The sequence below is a fragment of the Geotrypetes seraphini genome, chromosome 5 (assembly GCF_902459505.1).
Source record: "Geotrypetes seraphini chromosome 5, aGeoSer1.1, whole genome shotgun sequence".
NCBI lineage: Eukaryota > Metazoa > Chordata > Amphibia > Gymnophiona > Dermophiidae > Geotrypetes > Geotrypetes seraphini.
The window spans coordinates 161,367,892-161,391,116 of NC_047088.1; the positions used below are offsets into that span (position 1 = coordinate 161,367,892).

Below are 23,225 nucleotides of genomic sequence, written 5' to 3' on the forward strand. Positions count from 1 at the left end.
ACTGCCCAGCATATCTCCTTACCACCTCCAGTATAAAATTCCGTACTCTACTTCTGCAATGGATACAAACAACACTCACAGATGGCTTTTTCCCTACTGACTTCAGCGAAATTATCATCACCCCAATTCAAAAAGACCCAAAAGGACCAACAGACCAACCATCCAACTTCAGACCCATTGCCTCTATACCGCTATATGTCAAAATTACAGAAGGCCTAGTAGCCAAACTCCTCACAAACTATCTAGATGACCATAACCTACTCCACCCCATGCAATCAGGATTCAGAACTAACTTCAGCACAGAGACACTCCTGGGCTCCCTTATGGACACAGCCAGACAACACCTCAGCACAGGAAAAAAAATGCTTCTCATACAACTGGACCTAACTGCAGCATTCGACCTAGTTGATCATAACATCCTTCTCCAAATCTTGGATGCAATAGGTATCTCAGATACAGTATATTCCTGGTTTGAAGGCTTCCTAAAATCCAGAACCTACAGAGTAAAATCAAACAAAGAAAAATCAGATCCTTGGTCAAACCCTTGCGGCGTACCACAGGGATCCCCACTATCCCCTACTCTCTTCAACCTATACACTGCCTCTCTCGGGGCATACCTGGATAACCTAGGCATTACCACCTATAGTTATGCGGATGACATCACCATCCTCATACCATATGATCAGCCAAAGACCACCATGACAAACATAATACACCAAACAATAGAAACAGTTACAACCTGGATGAAAGAACACAAACTAAAACTCAACCCAGATAAAACTAAATTCATCCTCCTCGAAAATGACAAAGTCCCAACTATAACCAATTTAGAACTTAACTCAATCAACTATCCAATCCAAACCACCATAAAACTACTAGGAGTGACAATAGACAGATGCTGCACTATGCAACTGCAAATAAATAAAACCATACAGAAATCCTTTGCAATAATGAGAAACCTGAGACAAGTCCGGAAATTCTTTGAAAGATCACAATTCCAGCTCATAGTGCAATCCCTAATCCTAGGATTGCTAGACTACTGCAACATCCTCTACCTCCCCTGCCCTGCCACGATGACCAAGCAACTACAAACAATCCAAAACACTGCTCTGAGACTCATCTACTCACTGAGGAAACATGATCATATCACAGAAGCCTACATCAACTCACACTGGCTACCAATCCAAGAAAGAATATTATTTAAATTCTACTGCATGATATTCAAAACCCTAAATGGAAACAGCCCAGCCTACCTAAACAATCGCCTCATCCAAGCAACCTCAACCAGACATAGAAAAACGCACTCCCCTTTCACACCTCCCCCGATCAAGGAAGTAAAACGGTCAAAACAATACGACGGCCTCCTAGCCACTCAAGCTGCAAGAATGGATAACCAAATCTCCAACCTACTGTTAACCACCCCAGACTACAAGATTTTCAGAAAACAAATAAAAACTATACTCTTCAAGAAAGCCCTGAAACAGTCCTAACCACACCCACCCTTAAAACCTCTTACTCTTAACAACACTTTTACCTATCAAATACTATCTAAAACCCATAATTTCACCATATTCTTACCTCCTAAAGACCTCCACTTCCCTTTGGTAACTCTTTATCCAATGTTTATTACCTTAAAAATTCTATGTCATCGCTTATTCTACTCCTTTTAATTTGTATGTAATTCCTGTTTTTTAGTTGGAATGTAATCCGCCTTGAACCGCAAGGTAATGGCGGAATAGAAATCACTAATGTAATGTAATGTAATTGCTAATGATCACTCCTAAATCACGTTCCACCGTGGTCCTGGACAAGGTTTCACCATTTAGTGTGTAAGTTCTGTGTGGATTTTTTTTGCCTAGGTGCATTACTTTACATTTTTTAGCATTGAAGCCTAACTGCCAAGTTGATGACCACTGTTCCAGCTGCCATGGGTTGGCTCTACTGGGGTTAACCTAGGTGCCTAATCCTTGGCCAGGCCTGCCTCTTGAAGCACTGTCCACTGCCTCTTTCAATGTTTTGCTTTGATAAGACACTGCAAAATGGTTATAGCCACTTATAATGTTTTCTGAAGCATTTCTGTGCTCGCTCTCTCTAAGTCTCAACACTTCTGCAGTATTTATTGCCATAAATTTCAGTTTTGTGTCCATCCAGTGCTAAGTCCTCTTTCCTTCGTGCCAATGTTAGGATCATGTCTGTCACTGGGGAACAGTACACACAAAGCACCACATTTCAGGGCAGCCTAACCTTAGGTAGGCTGAAAGCCTTATGAGTTCATTCAGTCCGCATCTTTCTACTTGCTTCACTGCTCCCTGAGTTGGTAGTACTTGTTGAAATATCAATTGTGCCACTGCTCCAACATCAGTATACTGCTCTGATTCTATGATACTATGAATCCTTAAGTTGCAGCATCAAGTATAATTCTCCACATCTTTAGCCTTTCTCTCTGTATATTTCCATATTGCCTGACATCTGTCCATTTTGTTGGACACAACTTCCAGATCTCAATTCTGAGTTTCTCCGTGCTTTTCATTTCCTTGACCCTCTGCCCCAAATCAGTCACATTCTACACAGCTTAGAGAACAGCTCACATACCTCAATGCCACTGCATGGATGTCCACCTTCAATGAATGTCATTAGAACATAAGAATTGCCTTCTGGGTCAGATCAATGGTCCATGTAGCTCAGTGTCCCATCTTCATGGAGGCCAATCCAAGTCACAAATACCTGGCAAAAATCCAAATAGTAGCAGTACTCTATACCACTAATCCAGGGCAAGCAGTGGCTTCCCCGACAATAGACTATTCCTCCAGGAACTTCTCCAAACCTTCTTTAAAATCAGCTACATTAACTGCTCTTACCACATCCTCTGGCAAAGCGTTCCAGAGCTTAACTATTCTCTGAGTGGAAAAAATATTCCTCCTATTGGTTTTAAAAGTATTTCCCTGTATCTTCATTGAGTGTCCCCCTAGTGTTTGTAAACCTTGATGCAGTAAAAAAAAAAAAAAAATAATAATAATAATTGATCCACTTGTACCCGTTATACACCACTCAGGATTTTGTAGCATTCAATCATATCTCCCCTCAGCCTTCTATTTTCCAAGCTGAAGAGCCCTAACCTCTTTAGTCTTTCCTCATACGAGAGGAGTTCCATCCCTTTTTTCATCTTGGTTGCTCTTCTTTGAAACTTTTTTAGTGCCGCTATTTCATTTTTGAGATGAGACCAGAACTGAACACAATACTCAAGGTGAGGTTGCACCATTGAGTGATACAGTCATCCTTCAATGTTCCTTTTAATTCTGATAACATCAGTCTCACCTTTGCACAGGTAAGCGGCTCCCAGCACTCCTCAGTTTCACAGTCACTGGATCTCTCTGAAGCCAAATCTGGCATGTTACTTGGGGGCTTATATTCTCCTCCCACCAAATAGCCTGCCTGCCGCATCTATGATGCTGAGCTTGAAGAATTTTAAAAAATCATCCATGCAATTTTTCACTGTCATTGCCAACCAGCCCATCACCTGAGTCTTTCTGTCACTGACTGCAGTGCTCAAGATAAGTTTCACTCAGTTTGGGTGAGTGGTCGGGTCTGCTGATTGTTCCCTGTCTCCCAATGAAGCATGTCTTTCAAGCTGCCTCCATCTAAGATGACATCACTCCCACTCTTCTCTTACTTTTAAAAGGAAGTGCCTACGTGGACATGTTTTTTTGGTTTTCTTTAATCATCTTTATTCATTTCAAAGTAAGAGTGACATACAAACATTGGCCAGCAATATCACCAAACATAGACATGTTTAATTTTTTTTCCATTCCAATATTTTGAAGGTTCTTTCTTAAATTAGAAATATTAAATCCAGTAAAATTAGGTTTGAAGCCCGCCTGAAAGCTGCTAGAAAACTATTTTGCTGCTTTGAAAACTATTTTGAAAACTGCTTTGAAAGCTGCTTTGAAAACTATTTTGTTTGCCAAACACTTTGGTAATTAACCCTTTTAAGAACCAATTAATATGTTTCTTTCAGCTTAATCTAACTATTGGAAACCGAGTCGAGCACTCTTAGATAGAATTCTCGATATATAAAACCAAGTATTAGATTAGATAGAGTTTGTGACTTTGCTGTAGTATGTCAGACTGGCCTGTAACCCCACAAAATGCTACACCACAGGACATTCCCTTACTCTGCATCTTAGGGTATGAAATCCATTCTTTTCACCATTCACACTCTTTCTGTTGTTCAATATCAAAGTCCACATCTTGGGTTGACAGGAAAGTTTTTTTTTTTTTAATGGTTTAGCTAACAGTGATTACAAGAAACTGGTTTGCTAAGTAAATGACCAGATAGTTTAATATGCGGCAGGCTGGGAGATTTCATGCTCAATGCTATGCTTATCCCATTCTAAAATACCAGCAAATTAAAATTCTGTTTATTTAATAGGAAAACACGAGCTATGAGCATGGTTTGCAATAGGAAGAAACCACTTCCCTTTCAGAACAACTTCTGGGATGAAACAAAATGCGGTCTACTGACCCTAAATGTTACCATCTTACATACAAGTATATTGGGGAAAGAGACCCTCAAATTTTCATGAATCTTGGCTCTCACTCAACTGACTAAATGCTTTCTTTAAATGGAATGTGAACGCTCTGAACTGGTTTAATCAAGTTAATTTTGTAATATGAGCAGAACTTCAATGTATCAATTACTGTTTAAGAATACCAAATAATGTGACGTGCATATTTCTATTTGGAAGAATGGCATATAATTGTTCTATTGTCTAATTCTCAAATGTTCATAATCTCAGCATGACTAGTTGATCCGTTTCACTGTTCAGCTAAATGCCTCTGTCTGTCTTCATGTTGTGTCCATTTCATCTTGTCTTGTGTTGTCAGTCCAGTTTTGCCTGCAGTTTCTTCCTATGTCTGTTTGTAGATGAAGGATCTGAGGATAAGGTGGGACCTTTATACAGGTGTCCAAGCTCTGAGCCAGCCATCATCAGGAAGAGATGCAAACTCCTAGCCCCTTCTATTTCAGTATTTGTACCCGATGATGACCCCTGCAGTTCAGATGAGGAATATTACAAGCACCCTTTATTCTGCTCAGAGTGGACAGACTCTAGTACATTCCCCAATACCACACCGCAGAAGGGAGAGGCATTGTTAAACCATGAAGAAGGTGAACCAAGCATGGTCCCTTTATGTTCCTCCTTCTCTCCATATTCCTAAGATTTCATTTGTATATATGATTTGTTCACTGAGAGGAGACATTTTGTTTTTTTCCATATGGAAGTGAAGTCCCTAAATAGGTAATGGAAAGCAAGGTGAAGAGAAATATAGTTTATAGCGATGCTCCTGCACTGGCAGAATAAAAGGCTATTACCGGTAAATTACAAAAGTTGGGATTTGTGAGAGGCTTACATACTGGCTCAAGGAGCCTGGGTTGTGCATCTTATAATGTGTATTTGGTTCATTAGCATGCCATAAAAAATTAATGCATGCTAAATCAATTTAATGCACATTAATCTGCAAATTAACGTAGGTAGTCAATTCTATAAAATGCTAAAATACTGGGTGTTAAGAAGCAGTTATATTAAGGGATCTGAACACCCAAATTCCGTTGTAGAATAATAGTGTAAGTGGGACGCCTAAATGCTGAATTATGGTATATAAATGACACTGTTCTATACTATGTATATAACCATGGGAGATGCCCATGACAACACTCCCTTACAATTGCATGCTATCCAAGTTGTGCACTAAGGCCCAAATTCTATATATGGTGTCTTAAAATGTGCATGCAGATCAGTGCATATACCCAATTTACACACGCATCTTAATTATATAACAAGACAATCAGGACTGATACTTGGTAACCAACATTTAAAAACACTATTTGGCACTAATTAGAAGTTCCATGCACAACTGTATAAGCGCATTCTATTAAGTGTTGTGCATCACTTCTAGCGTGTTAATCTCAAATGGCGGTGTGGACAGGAGAGGAGCATGAGCAGATCATGGGCATTCCTAAAAGTTAGGGCCACTGCTATAGAATACACCTGATTTTGCACACAGCTTAGGCTCAGGCATTTAGGCCTGATTTTCAGTGGCCCAATAGATGAGCATAAATGTTAGTGACATGTATGGCTGCTAAGCGCGATTCTATATATAAAAAGTGCCTTTTATAGCATCGTGCTAAGCACCATTATGACAGGTGCTGATTTTGTAGGCACTACATATAGAATTTGGGGGTAAGATTATAGGATACGTTTAGTTCTCAGCTAGCACCTACATGCAAATCTATAACATTCACATGCATAGGTGATCATATTTTCTAATCTAAATGTGTAAATGGTGTGTACATTTAGCTATTCGTGTTATAGAATGAGGGAGTTTAAGTCCATTAACTTCCTTTAAAGCATTATACACACATTTAAAAAAAAAATTAAAGGAGTATGTGAAACTAACCAAAAAACAGTCCCAAAATTATGGAAAATCCCCAAATTGTTTATTTGTAACCTGCCTTTATCCAAAGCAGGGAACACTTCAACTTACACAATTAAAAACAGGTCTATTATCATCCACCACACCCTATCACATAAAACAAGTTAAGAAAAGCAGGGGCAACAAGTTATGCCTAGTCATAAATTAAGGCAAGCAAGTATTTTATTTATTTATTTTAATTTAAACATTTTTAATCTGCCTTTATCCAAGGTGGCTCACAGTATTACATACATATTTCAGGATTTGCACAGCATAAAGATCGCATACATCAGCAAAAATCATAAAATTATACCATCTCAACCGCTCATTTACTACATTACTTCAATCAAGATGCATAAATCTAATAACCTGTATAAAAAGATTCAGAAAGTAAAATATTAACTCAAGAAGCAGAATATTAGCTTATAAATGCTTGAACAAGCAAGTGGGTCTTAAGCAACTTTCTAAATTGCAATAGATTTCTACAAAACCGTCAGGTACCGGACAATGCAATATTGTAAAATATTCCCCTTTGATGTGCAATCCTTCAACATTAATTTAAAAGTAAGTACAGTGGAACCTTGGTTTACGAGCATAATTTGTTCCAGAAGCATGCTTGTAAATCAAGTTACTCGTATATCAAAACGAGTTTCCCCATAGGAATGAATGGAAACTCGCTTTGATTCGTTCCACCATCCCCCCACCCGAGGCTACCGGCGCTGCTCCATCACCCCCTCCCCCGCTCTAACCTGCATCGCACCCCCCGAACCGGCATCGCAACCCCCCCCCGCGAACACCCCCCCCTCCGCGAGAATCACATCGCACCCCCGTGCTGAAAGCGGCATCCGCCCGCCCTTCCTCTCAAACACGCTCCTTACCCCTTCTGCTGGTTGTGAGAGTGAAAGCAAGCTCCCGCCTCGAGAGAACGAGAGCCAGAAGGCCTTGAGCATGCGCAGATGCTCAAGGCCCGGCCCAGGCAAGAGGCGGGAGCTTGCTTTCACTCTCAAAACCAGCAGAAGGGGTAAGGAGCATGTTTGAGAGGAAGGGCGGGCGGATGCCGCTTTCAGCACGGGGGTGCGATGCGGTTCTCGCGGGGGAGGGGGGCGTTCACGGGGGGGGTGTTGCGATGCCGGTTCGGGGGGTGCGATGCCGGTTAGAGCAGGGGGGGAGGTGCTCGCATATCGGAACATGCTCGGTTTGCGAGGCAAAAGTTTGCTGAGTGTTTTGCTCATCTTGCAAAACACTCGCAGACCGGGTTACTCGCAAACCGAGGTTCCACTGTACATTTTTTCTGTCGCCTCAGTTCAATCGGTAAACTGTTCCATTCCTTAGGACTTGCAGTTGAGAAAGTGCTGGTCCTTGTCCTGTTCAGTCTTAAATGACAATAGTTGGGGGACATCAAGGATGCAAACATACAAGGAACGCAATGCTCTCTTTGGCACATACTCATGCAAACATCAGTTTCACTGAACGGAAAGAAAACCAAAACCTTTTTGCCCTGTGAACATCCCTACTCGTATTCCACTTGAAATAAACATATTTAAAATTGCATTAGAGTTAACGGTAGCCTGTCAGGAATTGTAATTTTCCAAGGGAATGTAGGAATTTCAAAGTGCTAGGGCTCAATCCACGTGTCTTTAGAAACCAGTGATTCTACTTCCTTACCTTGCCTTAATGTAATTACTTCTGTCCAGTCACCTATATGAGAAAATAAAACATGTTTATCGACTTCTAGCATCCCCCTCCCAATTTTTCTGAACCAAAATGTTATTTCTAGTTAATGCCCCATTGCCGTCTATATGATTGGGGTAACTCTTCAAAGTCATTGTGAGCTCTTTGTGCATCATGTGAGGAGTTATGCGGTTCAATTGGCTGAATCCACTTAAAATCTGCATATGCATAGCTTTCCAATGCATAGGATATACACATTTTAAGAAAAAAAAAAACCAACGTTTTTTGGGGGAGTGAATTTTGAAGATCATTTTTTAACTACACAATTGCATTTCAAAAGTGCATGTGTGTAACTGGCATGTTGCTCACATGCATGTTTTCCACTAATGTGCTTCGCTGCTTAAATGTACACCCGTACATATATGCACATAATCTGATATTCAAGTTCTAATTATTTGTAGGCATTTTCTCCCTGTTTCTGTAACTTGGCACGTGCATTTTAATGCCCATTGTGCATGTCAATTTATAGAATACTAGCATTTAGGTGGGGAAGTGTTCATTTACATGCATAAGTATCGGAAGGGTGTAATGTAAGTGGTGTAGCACATAAATGCTAAAGTTGTGTATTGCAAACTGTGTGCCTTGGCACACTACTGTGCCATGGTGAGATTCCGGGTGTGCCATGAGATGCCGGTGTGGAGGAAAGGCACCGCCTGACTGCCTAAAGGACATGCCTCTCATGGCGAGAGGCACATCCTGTAGGTAGCCGGAGAGAGCACCTCTCCTCCTCCTCCTCCCCCCCATTCCCCCCCAGCGTAGTAATAACAAGCTCGGGGCCTCATCTGGAGGGCCTCCGCGCATACACAGACGTTGATATATTCACATCATATTTGCGCGTGACATCATCATGTCGATGTGCGCGCCCTCCAGATGCGGTCACGAGTTTAGTGTACCAAGGCTTCAAAATGTTAGCGAGACACTGTGTTAGAAGGACAAAACCGTTGGAGCATGGGTGGGCAATGGTTGCAGCTCCCACTTTAGCAGATAACGTACAGAAGTTGCATGCATCCTCGCTGCATTTGCACAAACACAGTTACACCAGGGTTGCAGTGCATAAATGTTAGGTGTGCTGATGCCAGGCCACGCTTGTATTCTATATTGGAATCTGGGTGCCCAAATGACACTGTAGAATAGACTCCCTACATGCAGCACCAAGATGCCTATAGAGTGGTGTCCAGTTATAGAATTGCCTCCTTAGTGTTTGAATGTAAAGCTGATTTGAGCATAAAAGTACACACCTAAATGTTTAAGTTTGGCATCTCACCAAAACTTTACCCTAAAATGTACATTTTTTTAAATGTAGTAGACAACCTTTCTTGTATTGAGTGTATGGGAAAGTATACTGTACCTGAAGTGGAGAGGTTAAAATTGAAGAACTTTGGATACCTCTTTGTTGTTTACGATTTTTTTTTTTTGAAGGGGGCCGTATGTTTTTATTTTTTATTATTTTATTTTTTTATCCACGACAGTTTGGAAACTTGAAAGGGTTCTTGGGTAGTGCTTTATTTAGTACACTGTAGTACAGAAAATTGTTCCAGCTTTACAGTTGTTGGCACCTTCTCCAAGTAACTCTGCTACCTATATCTATCAAGAGGAATATCAAAAATCTTGATCTTTGTCCTCACGGCCTACATACATCTTTGATTCTTTATTTTCCTAAAACGGTAGGAATTGACAAGAATTGCCTAGTTGGATTGTGAGGAAGTGGCTGAAGGAGAAACGCTATCAGGATTCAAGAGTGCATGGGAAAAGCAGAGGGGATTCTTAGTTGTGAAGTGCAAGTAACACTGGACATCAAGTAGAGGCTGTAGAAAGGAAAGTAGAGGCTAGTAGAAAGGAAAACTGACCTGCCATAAATGGGCTTTTTGCCCACTAACTGCCACTGTCGTCTTTGGTTTTGTACTTAATGGAAGAGGAAGAGCTTTTGTTTATTACACTTGATATATCACTTTTCCTTGATGTCTAAAACATGACGGTTTACAATAAATACACAACGTTAATTGAAAGGAAGATCAACAGATTGATAGGAAAGTAAAATAGGTAGAACTATAGTTTGAGATTTTTTTAATATAATGTGAATTATTCATGCCAAAGAGCCAATTTAGTTGTTGTGGAAGTTTGCTCTAGATTATTTCTATGATATTCTTTCTAATAGAATTTTTAATTTACTAATTATTCTGATAAGTGAAGGACTGAAACATTTTTATCAAGTATCTTCTCCCATCCTCTGTCTCTTATTCTTAGTTTTCTTTGGACAAAAGGGACTTCCTACATTGGAGAAAACATCGCATTTATCCTAAATATAATATGTTTTCTGATGTATCTGTTGTTCACTGCCATCTGTCATACAAATACCATTTCTAATCCAGTGTTCAACTTTGTGCCTGTTCTGTGGTACTTTTCAACAAAAGCACAGAAAAAGACTATCAGCATTCAATGTCTGCATTAATGTGTGTCTTCTTTTCACTGTTGCATATTATTTCTTGAGGCTGTTTGTGTACTTTTTCCTTAACCCTTCTGCGAGGCCTGTGTTTTCAACAGCTTTGATTACAATCACTCAGAGCTAGGGCTCAGAAATAAATAAGTTGGCCTGTATGTTATCAGCATCAAATGAGGTGCCAGTGAACAGGTAGATTTAATTTGTATTAAATTAATGTAGGTTAAGGAGAGTCCAGGCCTTCCTGGTAATAAGGCCCAAATGTTATGCAAATAGCAGCAATATGGAGCCACCTAGATTAGTTGGGAAAATGCAGGTAGATGCCAGTATTTTAGTCATATACCTCCGTAAGGGGAGATTTGAGCACATAAATGATAGCATTCTGACCATGAGATATTGTGTAAGTATACATCGCTCTTCAATGGCATAGACTTTACAGGAAGGTATTCATATGGGTGAAGTTTGAGCAGGGTGGAAGCACACAGTTATATGTATAAATTTCTATAATGAATTAAATGCTTTTATTCACAATCTAGGTGGAAGTGCTCTCACCACCACTTTCTTCTCTTCAGAACCATGTAAATCTAAACTGCACGGAGAGCAAAATGTATTTATAAAGCAATACAATATTTTTGTTTGTTTTATGTTTGTAGAAATACAGTAAAACCTTGGTTTGCGAGCATAATTTGTTCCGAAACCATGCTTGTAATCCAAAACACTTGTATATCACAGCGAATTTCCCCATAAGAAATAATGGAAACTCAGACAATTTGTTCCACAACCCAAAAGCTTTAATACAAAATACTGTACATACTTGTATTGCAAGACCTTGCTCGTTTAGAACAGTCACTAAACTCCCGCAGCGTCAGAGAAGAACCATCGGCTCAGTTGTAATGTTGTGACGCGTGTATATTGTATGTACTTTTATTGCAAAACCTTTGCTTGTTGAGAGCAGTTACTACACTCCTGCAGTGTCAGAGAGAGAAGAACTATCGGTTCAGTTGTAATTGTGTGAAGTGTGTATAATGTATGTACTCGTATTGCAAGACCTCGCTCATTTAGAACAGTCACTACACTCCCGCAGTGTTAGAGAGAGAAGAACCATTGGCTCAGTTGTGATGATGTGACGTGTGTATACTGTATGTATTGCAAGACCTTGCTTGTTTATCAAGTTAAAATTTAATAAAATGTTTTGCATACCAAGTTACTTGCAATCCAAGGTTTTACTGTAATACCTTTTTATTGATCTGATAGTGATCTCCTCAATGGAACCAGTCTTTACTGGGGCTACACAGTGCTATGAACCTCCATTTGCAACTATTTGGGTTTTGCTTCCTCTTTTAACCCCACTGTCTGCACAGCTAATACATGGATAATTCTGTGTCACAAGATGCAAACTGTGGCTCTCTCTAAATCCCTTATGTGCTTACTTGAATTTGGCTGGTGAATGCATAAGGGTCAAAACTCCCTTCAGAGATCTTTGTGTGCAGCTTTTCTAGTATCCACAGCCTAAGCTGGGCCTTAGAAATCAAGTAGCACTGGCATTGAGCCATTAAGGTTGCCTTATATTGCATCTATCTATGAATGAGCTTTCCAGTTATGGTGGAGACATTTCTATAGAAAAGGCAATAACATGTACGGGCCAAAAATGCAAATAAATGACCAGAATACTGGAACTTTCCCTGGTTTTTCTCTTGTATGTGGAGGGGAGAGAACTTACTGTGGGGAGTGGAGAGAGGCTTAAATGGACATCCCCGTATTTCTGTGGATGAAATATAGTTTACCTTTTGAGATTTCTTCTTAAGTTTGATTACCTTTCTGTGACTAATTAGTTCTTTATGGTTTTGACTGCTTTGGGTTACTTAACTGGCTTCAGCTTGTTTTGTTATTTGAAAACAACCAACAAAGGTCTTAAATGGGTTGATTTTTCCTTTGCATATTAAAAATTAACCTTTATGTTTTTGTAAGTTCTTAAACCTTTTCACTATTGTGCTGTTAGAATCATTTTTCGGGGAAGATATGAGTTGCTTATTACCCTATACAGTACAAAGCTGAATTAATGAATTATTGCTTTTCTATTAAGATTATTGTTTGAAATGTGAATAGACTAATCCCAGAGCTGATTAAACCAGCAGAATAAAATGTTTGAGAGCGAGGAAAATGTTGCCTAAGAATAGCCCTCTGGTACTGTTCTTTGTTTAATTTGTCTCTGGTTTTGATGTCCGCTCCTGTTTCCATTCATGAGAAGTGACAGCTGAGGGTCTGCTGCCTGAAGACGAAGAGGCAGTCACTTTTCCTGAGAAGGAACAAGGGTCAGAGTGTGGGACAGCTGGGCCCTCAGAGCAGCCCCAAATCCTCAGCGAGACCCAGACGGATTCTATCCTGGAAACCAAACAGTGTTGCGAAGAAAGCATGCCGAGGGAAGCATCCAGCGGGAAGAATGACCCGGAAGGGCCTCTGGCTTTGGCAGCACCTTCCTTAGCTAAGGGAGGTGTGTCCTTGAGATCTGCATGTGCTTTTCTCACAGCAGCTATCTCCTTTTCTTCAGTGCTTCTCAAGGCTGTTCTCTTCCCTTATTGCTGTATTCATGTTGTCGCACCTGAAAGGAAACTGTGCTTTTCTGATTGCACAGATGCTATAACACGTTCCTTAGCACTGCTGCTGAATCCCAGTTTACGTTGCCCTGATACAATATGCTTTGCCACAAAGCTTTGCACCATGTAAACCTTTTCTTCCCATTTCAGATGCGTTTGCCAGTCACATTGCCAATATATGTACAGCTTATTCAACCATAAAAAAACTGCTTCAACTATAGATCTGCTTTATTTGTAATATGTATATATCTACATTTTATCTTTCAGTGCATTTTTGAATAAGTTTTGTATGGCTGTTGCACATGCTTCTCGCATCTGTCTTCCATTTGTCGTAGTTTGCAGTTTCATTCATTTTATCATTACTGAATGATGTGTTTAGTATTTTTTCCCTTAGGGTTACTAAAGTATGTGCAATATATATAATGTTAGCCCACTTCTACTCAAGAAATCTGCTTTTCTTTAATGAGCGGTTTGTTCAGCCCATCCAGTACTTTAGGTTGACTTCCCACTGGTGAGCACCAACCAACAAATCTTATATCAGCATAATTGCTCAAGGGCTGTGGACTAAGGTCAGTCCGGATCTCTCTTAATTCCCACTCCAAAGCATTCTGACAGCTGTGGACCTGATTTCTGTATTGAAAGGTGCTAATTCTCTAGATGGTCGGAAAAAGAAAACAACATGGAAATATTGTAAATTATATTTTAGTTTTTTCCTTGGTGGGATATTTTGTGTATACTTGTTGCTAAAGAGGCAATTTTAGAAGGTTTATTTGTGTAAAAAATGCTATTTACTTGTGTAAATTGTTATATATTCATAAGAAATGACTTTAGAAGAAACACTGCTTACACATGCATGCACCTAGCATTCAAAGATGAAAACAGGTATGTTTTGAGCATGATTTGGGTGGACTTTGAAACTGCATATATACATTTCCTAGTGTACAATGGGAGTACATGTATACTGTAATTTAAAAGAAAAATCCCCATCGGAATTTTACCTGCTGCAAGGCATGCATGTCGGCCAACTGCTTCTTTGGTCCTAAGGTTTAAAGAAGTAATTCCAAGCTTTAATAAAACTTTTTAATGTACCGCCTAAAATCTAAAACAGTTTACTATAGAAGGACACAAACAAATATCAAAACACAATAGTACAATTTAAATAATTTAAATATAAAACAGAATTAAACATCATAATAACATTTTCCAGCTGTGTCTCAGGTGCCCCCCCCCCCCTGGAAACAGTAATGAGGTGGGAGGTAGGGGATGGGCGAGTGCTGAGGTCTCAGATATTGAAAGTTTCTTCAAACAGCACAAAACTTGAGTTTTGGAAGTCAGCTTCTTAATTGGTTTTCATTGGATATGCAGGTTTCCAAAATCCAGTCCTTAAAAGTGTAAGAGCCTGGACTTAAATACTTCACATGTTTAAGTAGCACAATTTGCTACTTACATGTGTAAGTACAAGCACCAAAACCCTTCAAATGCTATGTGAATCACACTAAACCACCTAATATTGACACGCTTTGTTTAAGAGTGGTAACAGTCAAGATTCCCTTCACAAAGACAACCGATCTCCAGTGTCTTCAGTCAGACCTCAGAGCTAGTTATAAGGAATAACTCATATGGAGACTATCTTGATCGTATTTATCTCAGGGGGACTGTTGTAGTAAGCAATTTTAACTGTTGCCCTATTCAAATTTATTGTTTGCTATTCATTGTCCATTGATATTAAATTGAAGCAATACTTAACTTGGGTGAAGATTCTCTACCCAGCCAACTCAATCAACTCAATCGACAGAAGATCTCCGTTTCGCCCAAAAGACATTACATCGGGCTTCTTCAAGAAATTAGTATTTTATCATCTGGAACTACTGTTAGTCCGTCAATGACCTGCCTTAAACCGAGCAGCGGCGTCTGTTCGCCAATAAAGCTCGAACATAAAGTATAACAGTCCCCCTGAGATAAATACAATCAATGATAGTCTGCATATGAGTTATTCCTTATGACTAGCTCTGAGATCTGACTGCAGACACTGGAGATCGGTTGTCTTTGTGAAGGAAATCTTGACTGTTACCACTCTTAAACAAAGCGTGTCAATATTAGGTGGTTTAGTGTAAGTACAAGCACCTACATGTATAAAGCACTACATGATACTACTGTTTTATGAACATATTTTTTGCAAAATGTCTGCTTTGCTTTGTGTACGGCCAAATTGCATGTATCTTTCCCATGGCCTTATGCATGTTTTACAAAAAGTTCCATTAGCTTCCCAACTTGCACACCCCCTTTCATATCAAGATGACTTACATAAAATTGGGCTTAAAGAGGTTTATTTTATAACAAGTTGTTTAACTGGGGAGACTAAGTAGATGCCTATTACATATAAGCATAAGAATTGCCATACTGGGACAGACCGAAGGTCATTCAAGTCCAGTATCCTGTTTCCAACAGTGACCAACCCAGGTCCCAAGTACCTAGCTAGATCCCAAGAAGTAAAACAGATTTTATGCTGCGAATCCGAGGAATAAGCAATGGATTTCCCCAAACCATCTCAATAATGGCCTATGGACTTCTCTTTTAGGAAATTATTCAAACATTTTTTTTTTAAACCTTGCTAAGCTAACTGATTTCACCACATTCTCCAGCAATGAATTCCAGAGTTTAATTACATGTTGTGTGAAGAAATATTTTCTTCAGTTTGGTTTAAATTTACTACTTAGTAGCTTCATCGCATGCCCCTAGTCCTAGTATTTTTGGAAAGAGTGAACAAGTGATTCACATCTACCCTTTCCTCTCCACTCAGTATTTTATAGACTTCTATCGTATCACCCCTGAGCTGTCTCTTCTCCAAGCTGAAGAGACTATTTTATAAATCAACAAAAACATGTATTTACCTTTATAAAATAGCAACTTAAAACCAGCAGAAACTGGAGGAAAATTGAACCCACATGCATTCATACTTGCTCGGGCACAGGTGTAATAGTATACAACTGAGGTGCATATACAGGTGCATAATTTATAACCACTGTTCCTTCTAAGCTAAGTGGGGGTCTTCTGCCTCTAGTCCTTCTGGTGGAGGGTGCTGTTTCACTATCTTTTTCAATAGTGAGGGACCGGCGAGCTCTGAAGGATTCCAGGGAAACCTGCCTGTCCTTAGCCACCTCCCACTGGCAGCAATTCAGTTGGAGGACTCCCGTTCAGCATAGAGGGAACAGTGGTTGTAACCTATGCACATGTGTTGTGCTCCACCCAAATTACACCCCCAACATACCTGGGTCATGTAATGATATGCACAGTGCCTACTTTTAAGCTTAGCTAATTTTATAATAGGTACCATACAGTGTATATACAAACATATACATGCAAAGAATGCTTTATGAAGTTATTCTCTAAATGTCTCTTCTTTATTTGTGATGGTTTTATAACTGCATTACAGTTAGTATAGGAAAATATAACAAAAATCTAGATTGCAGTATAAATACCAGAATGTGTTGAGCTAGGTCAGAGGTTCTCTGTGGCACACACCAAACCAGTTTGTTTTCAAAATACAGTGTTCCCCTGGTCGTTCGCGGTTGGCGGTTGGCGGTCCTGGTCATTCACGGTATTTTCCGACCGCGAACCGCCGACAAGGAGCAGGAGAGGCAGGAGAAAGCAGCTGGAGCGCCGCAAGTGCAGGAAATCACCCGCGGTACGCTCCGACCGCCTCTTCCTGCACTAAGTCGGGCCTTATCCAATCAGGAGCTGCTTTGACACGCAGCTCCTGATTGGATAAGGCCCGACTTAGTGCAGGAAGAGGCGGTCGGAGCATACCATGAGTGATTTCCTGAACTCGCGGCGCTCCGGCTGCTCTCCTGCTGCCCTCTCCCGCTGCCCTCTTCAAGTTCCCCCATCTTAAACCGTATTCGTGGTTTTTCGAGATTTGCGGGGATTCCCGTAACTGAACCCCCGCAAATATCGGGGGAGTACTGTACCTGCATTGAATATGCGTGAGATGGATGTGCATGCCCTGCTTCCATTGTATGCAGATTTATCTCATGCATATTCATTATGGCATCCTGAAAACCTGACTGACTGGATGCGTCTCCTGAGAACTGGATTGAGAACCCTTAAGTTAGGTTAATTAAAATTTTCAAAAAAAAAATATATATATATAGGCTGACCTTATTCTCCTGCGTAATGCTGGACAAGGACTCACAGCCCAGAACAAGCCAAGGAAGCCAAGCTACAGAAAATGTTCTGTTAAAACAGTAAATGAGAGTTATACCAGCGCCACAAGATATTTGTTCCAATACAGTTATTATCTATATTCTGCCTTAAAACAAGGCAGATTACAACCAATTAAAAAATATCAAAATTAAATAAACATGTCAAAAAACATCAAAATTGCCAACAATATAGTTCTATACATGTATGTTATTATATTGATCATAGAGTGATCAGTTGACACTATATTCATTAGGATATTTCTACCAGTCTCAATATTTTTTTTTAATTTACAGTGTTCAAGGATTCTTGTGTTTGTAATCTTAAAATTATAACCCCTCCCCCCATCCCCCCACCCCCGCAATGATTCTCAAACATATCCTGGGGGACCTCCAGCCAGTTGGGTTTTCAAGATATCCTTAATGAAAATGCATGAGGTATATACATGTGGCACCTCCATTATATGCAAATCTCTTTCATTCATATTCATTAGGGATATTCCAAGAACCACTGTTTTAGAATGCAAGCAAACAAAAAAAATTAGTCATCTGAGCACCCTAAGGTACACTATAAAATATTAAAATAACTACCATGTGAAGTAACTCAGATTTTTCTAATATCTTGTGATGTGTGTAGATATCACAATTGTTTATATGCTATCCTATTATATCCTCTTCCCCCAGTAATTGTGTTTTTTGTGTTTTATTAGAGGAATAAAAGTCATTCCTCCAAAGGCTAAATTTAAGGATTGGACAGAAGTTCCATTGTGTTTTCTGTACAAAAAAAATTTGTCTGTATAATTTTTTTTCAGCCTCTGCAGTTAATATTTTTCCAAATCTGTAAGGACATAAAGGACATGGGTTCTGCAACCGGTGCGGGTATCAGCCAGCACCTCCAAAACCAGCACCAGTCACATGCCAATCATGTACCAGCACCGGTTGCAAAATTGCCACCACATGTCAAGTAAATGCCAGAAATGTAGGCCAGGGTTTTACTGGCCTACATTTCCAGCGCCTACTTTGCACAAAAATCGCATCCACAGGGACTCCTACTGGCACCTATGGTTAGTTCTGGCACAAGTCATGCCCACCTCTGTGGATGTGACATCAGTGGCCTGTTCTGTAGGCACCTGCCAATTAAACCAATTAAGGCCCCCTTTTATAAAGCTGTCTTAGCCTTTTTTTTAAATCACCAGCCGTGGTGGTGTTAGCTCTGATATTCATACGAATTCTATGAGCTTCAGAACTTTTAACACCATGGCTAGTAATAAAAAATCCTAATGTGGCTTCATAAAAGGGGGGAGTGAGGGAGGGTCAGTTAGGCAGCACTAGGATGCATACTGCCACCTATCTTGGTGTCCCTACGAGAATCAGGGCCAAAGTGTTGGGCAAAATGTAAACATTTTTGTTGTTTTATGACAATTCAAGCAAACTAACTTGGCCATGTTTTAATTTTCCTCACCTAATATGTCTAGTCCTCAAATCTGGCCCTGCTCCATAATTTTTACAAGAATTTTCATTCTTTTCATAAAGTTGTTGGGTGAACATATAAAGAAAATGCTGAATAATACTACTGTAATAAATATGAATTATTTTGACATTTAGGGTTCCTTCTACAAAGCCATAGTAGCAATTGCGACGGCAGCAATCTCTTTGATGCCCTAAGGGATTTAATGGGCGTTGGAGTGTTTGCCACACATCAGCTGCTACTGTGGGAGGGGTGGGTAATAAATTATGGTAAAGTTAAAATAACTTATTTTATTTATAATACTCAGCATATAATATATTGCTATTATAGCCTAGCAAAGCTTACCATACTAGTATGGCATTAGAATTTCACCTTATTTGGATAGTGCTGATGATTTGCCGTCAGATCTGATTACCATGCAACTTATAGTGCATTTGAGTTATAGAGCATTAAACTAAATTAGAAAATGTGGCTGACCTTGGGAGTTAGCCAAAACAAATTTTCATAGATAAAATGTCCTCCCCCCAGCATGCTCCTTCCCCAGCTGACTAGGGACATGTCACGAATCAGGCAGAATTTATCCAGATTAAAATAGGTGGTGCTAGGGTCATTTCCTTGGCACCGTTTAACTTTGATTCATCAGCTCTGATAATCAGTGCTAGTCATCCAGTGATATCCAGTTCATTCTGGTCAAATACATAATAGCCATGCTGCCAAATGAAGGACTTACATAATTAGTTTTAGACCCGATTTTCAGCCTGCATCAGTAAAGGTAACGGAATAAAGCTTTCTAGTTAACTGTCCCATTGAAGGCTTTATGAATATGGACCTCAAATTACTTCTTATCCACTCATATTTAACCGTATACTGTATGCTTTAGGACCTCAAATAACTAATAAGGAACAATAAGGGATTATTAATATAAATGAGATAAGCTTGTGATTTTAAACAGAACATGGTCAGATCTTATTCCAGAAGATAAGAATTTGGATTGATTTGGTAGTTCACAGCTGATTGTGGAGTAGACTAGAGTTTGAGATTAATTTGGGAAATGTGTATGGGATTTTCTGTTCATAATTTGTGTTTGGTTTTGTTTTGTTTTGTTTTTTTTTTTAATTTATTTATAAATTTTACACATTTATTATCAAGCATATCATCTTGTACAGAAAGTGAGATCAAGAAAACATAATAATATTATTTACTCTCAAACCTAAAAGTAATTCAAAATAATAAAGAAAATATACATCCTAACTTAATCACACACTAGTCCTCAAATTAGGATCCAAGATTAACGATAAGAGTAGAAATTAAATTAAAGTAAAACATTTTAACAAGAAAAATCACTTAAACTACTACTGAGAAGTGAGCTAATTATTATCACAATGGTACAGATTGTTTTGCAGACTCAAGACGTTTCGCAGAAAGGAAAGCAGTCAAGTGAGCTGGATCTACAAATACATATTTCAAGGAACGGTATCTTATGACACATTTACAAGGATACCTAAGAAAAAATAAACCCCCTATTTGAGTCACTCCTGGTTTTAACATTAAGAATTCCCTTCTTCTCTTCTGAGTCTCCCTCGAGACATCAGGAAATATCTGGATATGAAAACCCAAAAAGTCCTTGGTCCTATTTTTAAAGAAAAGTTTAAGAATCCAATCCTTGTCTGTGGCCAAAGCCACAGTCAATAAGAGAGTGGCTGGAATAGCCAATTCTCTATCTGATTGCTCTAACAAAGTGGAAACGTCCAAAGGTTCTTTCTGCGGTATTCCTTCATCTTCTTTCTTTTGAGGATCCTGATTTCTTATAGGTAAATAGTAAACCTTTGTAAGAGGTGGTAAGGCATTTTCAGGTATTTTAAGAATTTCCAGAAAGTATCGCTTTATCATATCTCGTGGAGAAATTGATAATACTTTAGGAAAATTAATTAAACGCAAGTTATTAATCCGAATATTGTTATCTAAAGCTTCCAATTTTCTCTTCATAATCGTATTATCTTTAACAAATAAATCTTGGTTACTCTTAATTGTTTTTAAGTTCTTCTTTTCTTCTTGGATATCTAATTTCAGTGATACAGTCTCTTCCTTTAAAGTTTTTATCTCTTCTTTCTGGATTTGTATTTCTTTGTCCAAATTTTTTACCTGTAAGTTAAGGGCATTTCCAAAATTGGACACTAAGTCCCAGAGAGAGTCTAGAGTGACTTCAGAAGGTCTAACAGGAGAAACAAAAATTGCTTGTATCATTAATAAAAGTTCACTCGGCTGTTTTACCTCTCCGGAGCCTTGATCCCCTTTAGCTGGAGTTGTTCCTACCGCCGGTTTTTCTAAAAGGAGTAATTCACTTTCAGCTGTCTTCAATTGCAAGCCCTCCGACATACTGGCCTCTCGAGAGGAAAACACTTCCTCTTCCGGCGTGCTCTCCTCTCGCGGTGAGCTTGCTCCCAGCGGCAACGGCTGCAGGGGCGGTGACCTTACGTCGGGGCTCAGAGAGACTTCTAGCCCAAGGGAGTTCGCCGCGGCACTACTCTCTGCCGGCGCTCCCAGCGGGCGATTCCCCGACGAAACCTGCTCACTCAAAAGACGCCTAAAAAGGGCATCCACTGCAGGCAGAGGGGTCTCCGGGCGTCGGGAGGCACCACCGACGCTTCTTCCCCTTCTCTTAGGCATTTTTCCGAAGGTAAGCGAGACACTCATAAGAACATAAGAACATAAGCAGTGCCTCCGCCGGGTCAGACCATAGGTCCATCCTGCCCAGCAGTCCGCTCCCGCGGCGGCCCAAACAGGTCACGACCTGTCCAAATCACCAGAAGGGGCCCCCATGCCACCTTGGTTTCCTATTGCGTCCTATCTTCCCATCAAAGTCCTAGCCCTCCGGTCTTGCACATGCACGACCTGGTCGGGTTTCTATACTTATTTTCTGGTTAGCTTTCTCAGTATCCCACGATCCCTTTATCCCTCAGGAATCCGTCCAGTCTCTGTTTGAATCCTTGTACCGTACTCTGCCCAATCACGTCCTCCGGTAGCGCATTCCAAGTGTCCACGACCCTTTGGGTGAAAAAAAACTTCCTTGCATTCGTTTTGAACCTATCTCCCTTCAGTTTCTCCGAATGCCCCCTCGTACCTGTTGTCCCCTTCAGCCTGAAGAATCTGTCCCTATCCACCCTCTCTATGCCCCTCATGATCTTGAAGGTCTCTATCATATCACCCCTGAGCCTCCTTTTTTCCAGAGAGAAGAGCCCCAGCCTATCCAACCTCTCGGCATATGGGCAGTGTTCCAGCCCTCTTACCAGTTTCGTTGCTCTCCTTTGGACTCTCTCGAGTACCGCCATGTCCTTCTTGAGGTACGGCGACCAATATTGAACGCAATATTCCAGATGCGGACGCACCATCGCTCGATACAGTGGCAAGATGACTTCCCTCGTCCTGGTTGTTATGCCCCTTTTTATGATGCCCAGCATCCTGTTGGCTTTTTTTGAGGCCGCTGCGCACTGTGCAGATGGCTTCAGTGATGCATCCACCAGCACTCCCAAGTCTCTCTCGAGACTGCTTTCTCCCAACAATGCCCCCCCCAATTTGTAGTTGAACAACGGGTTTTTTTTCCCTATATGCATGACCTTGCATTTTTCCACGTTAAAGCGCATTTGCCATTTGTTCGCCCAGTCTTCCAGCTTGTTTAGTTCCCTTTGCAGGTCCTCACACTCCTCCCTGGAGCTAACCCTGCCGCACAGTTTGGTATCGTCTGCAAATTTTATAACCTCGCACTTTGCCTCCTTTTCCAGATCATTGATAAATATGTTGAAGAGTAACGGCCCCAGCACCGATCCCTGCGGCACACCGCTCGTGACTCCCCGCCAGTCAGAATATTGGCCCTTCACTCCGACCCTCTGCAGTCTACCCGACAACCAGTGCTCTATCCATCGGTGCACATCCCCTCCCACCCCGTGGTTCCACAGCTTCCTAAGCAGCCTTTCATGTGGCACCTTGTCGAAAGCCTTTTGAAAATCGAGGTAAATGATGTCGATGGGTTCCCCATTGTCCACCCGACTGCTTATTCCCTCAAAGAAGTACAGAAGGTTCGTTAAGCATGACCTTCCCTTACAGAATCCGTGCTGGCTTGTTCTCAGTAGGCCATTTCTCTCAATGTGCTCGCAAATGCCGTCCTTTATCATAGCTTCCACCATCTTCCCTATAATTGAAGTCAGGCTCACCGGCCTGTAGTTCCCGGGGTCACCCCTCGATCCTTTTTTGAAGATAGGTGTGACATTCGCCAATTTCCAGTCCTCTGGTACCTCTCCAGTTTTCAAGGATAGGTTACAAACATGCTG

At 40.4% G+C, this 23,225-nt stretch overlaps 1 protein-coding gene and 1 long non-coding RNA gene across 5 annotated transcripts in view; one reads left to right on the forward strand and one right to left on the reverse strand.

Annotated features, from left to right (window-relative positions):
• Window positions 1–23,225, forward strand: part of MAP2 (microtubule associated protein 2) — a 744,831-nt gene that overhangs the window by 615,995 nt on the left and 105,611 nt on the right. The window lies entirely within an intron of this gene.
• On the reverse strand, window positions 11,761–16,889 carry LOC117360595. Its single transcript, XR_004539455.1, has 3 exons — window positions 16,713–16,889; window positions 14,232–14,272; window positions 11,761–13,886 (listed from the first exon to the last, which is right to left on the reverse strand). It is a non-coding gene; the product is annotated as an uncharacterized LOC117360595 (long non-coding RNA).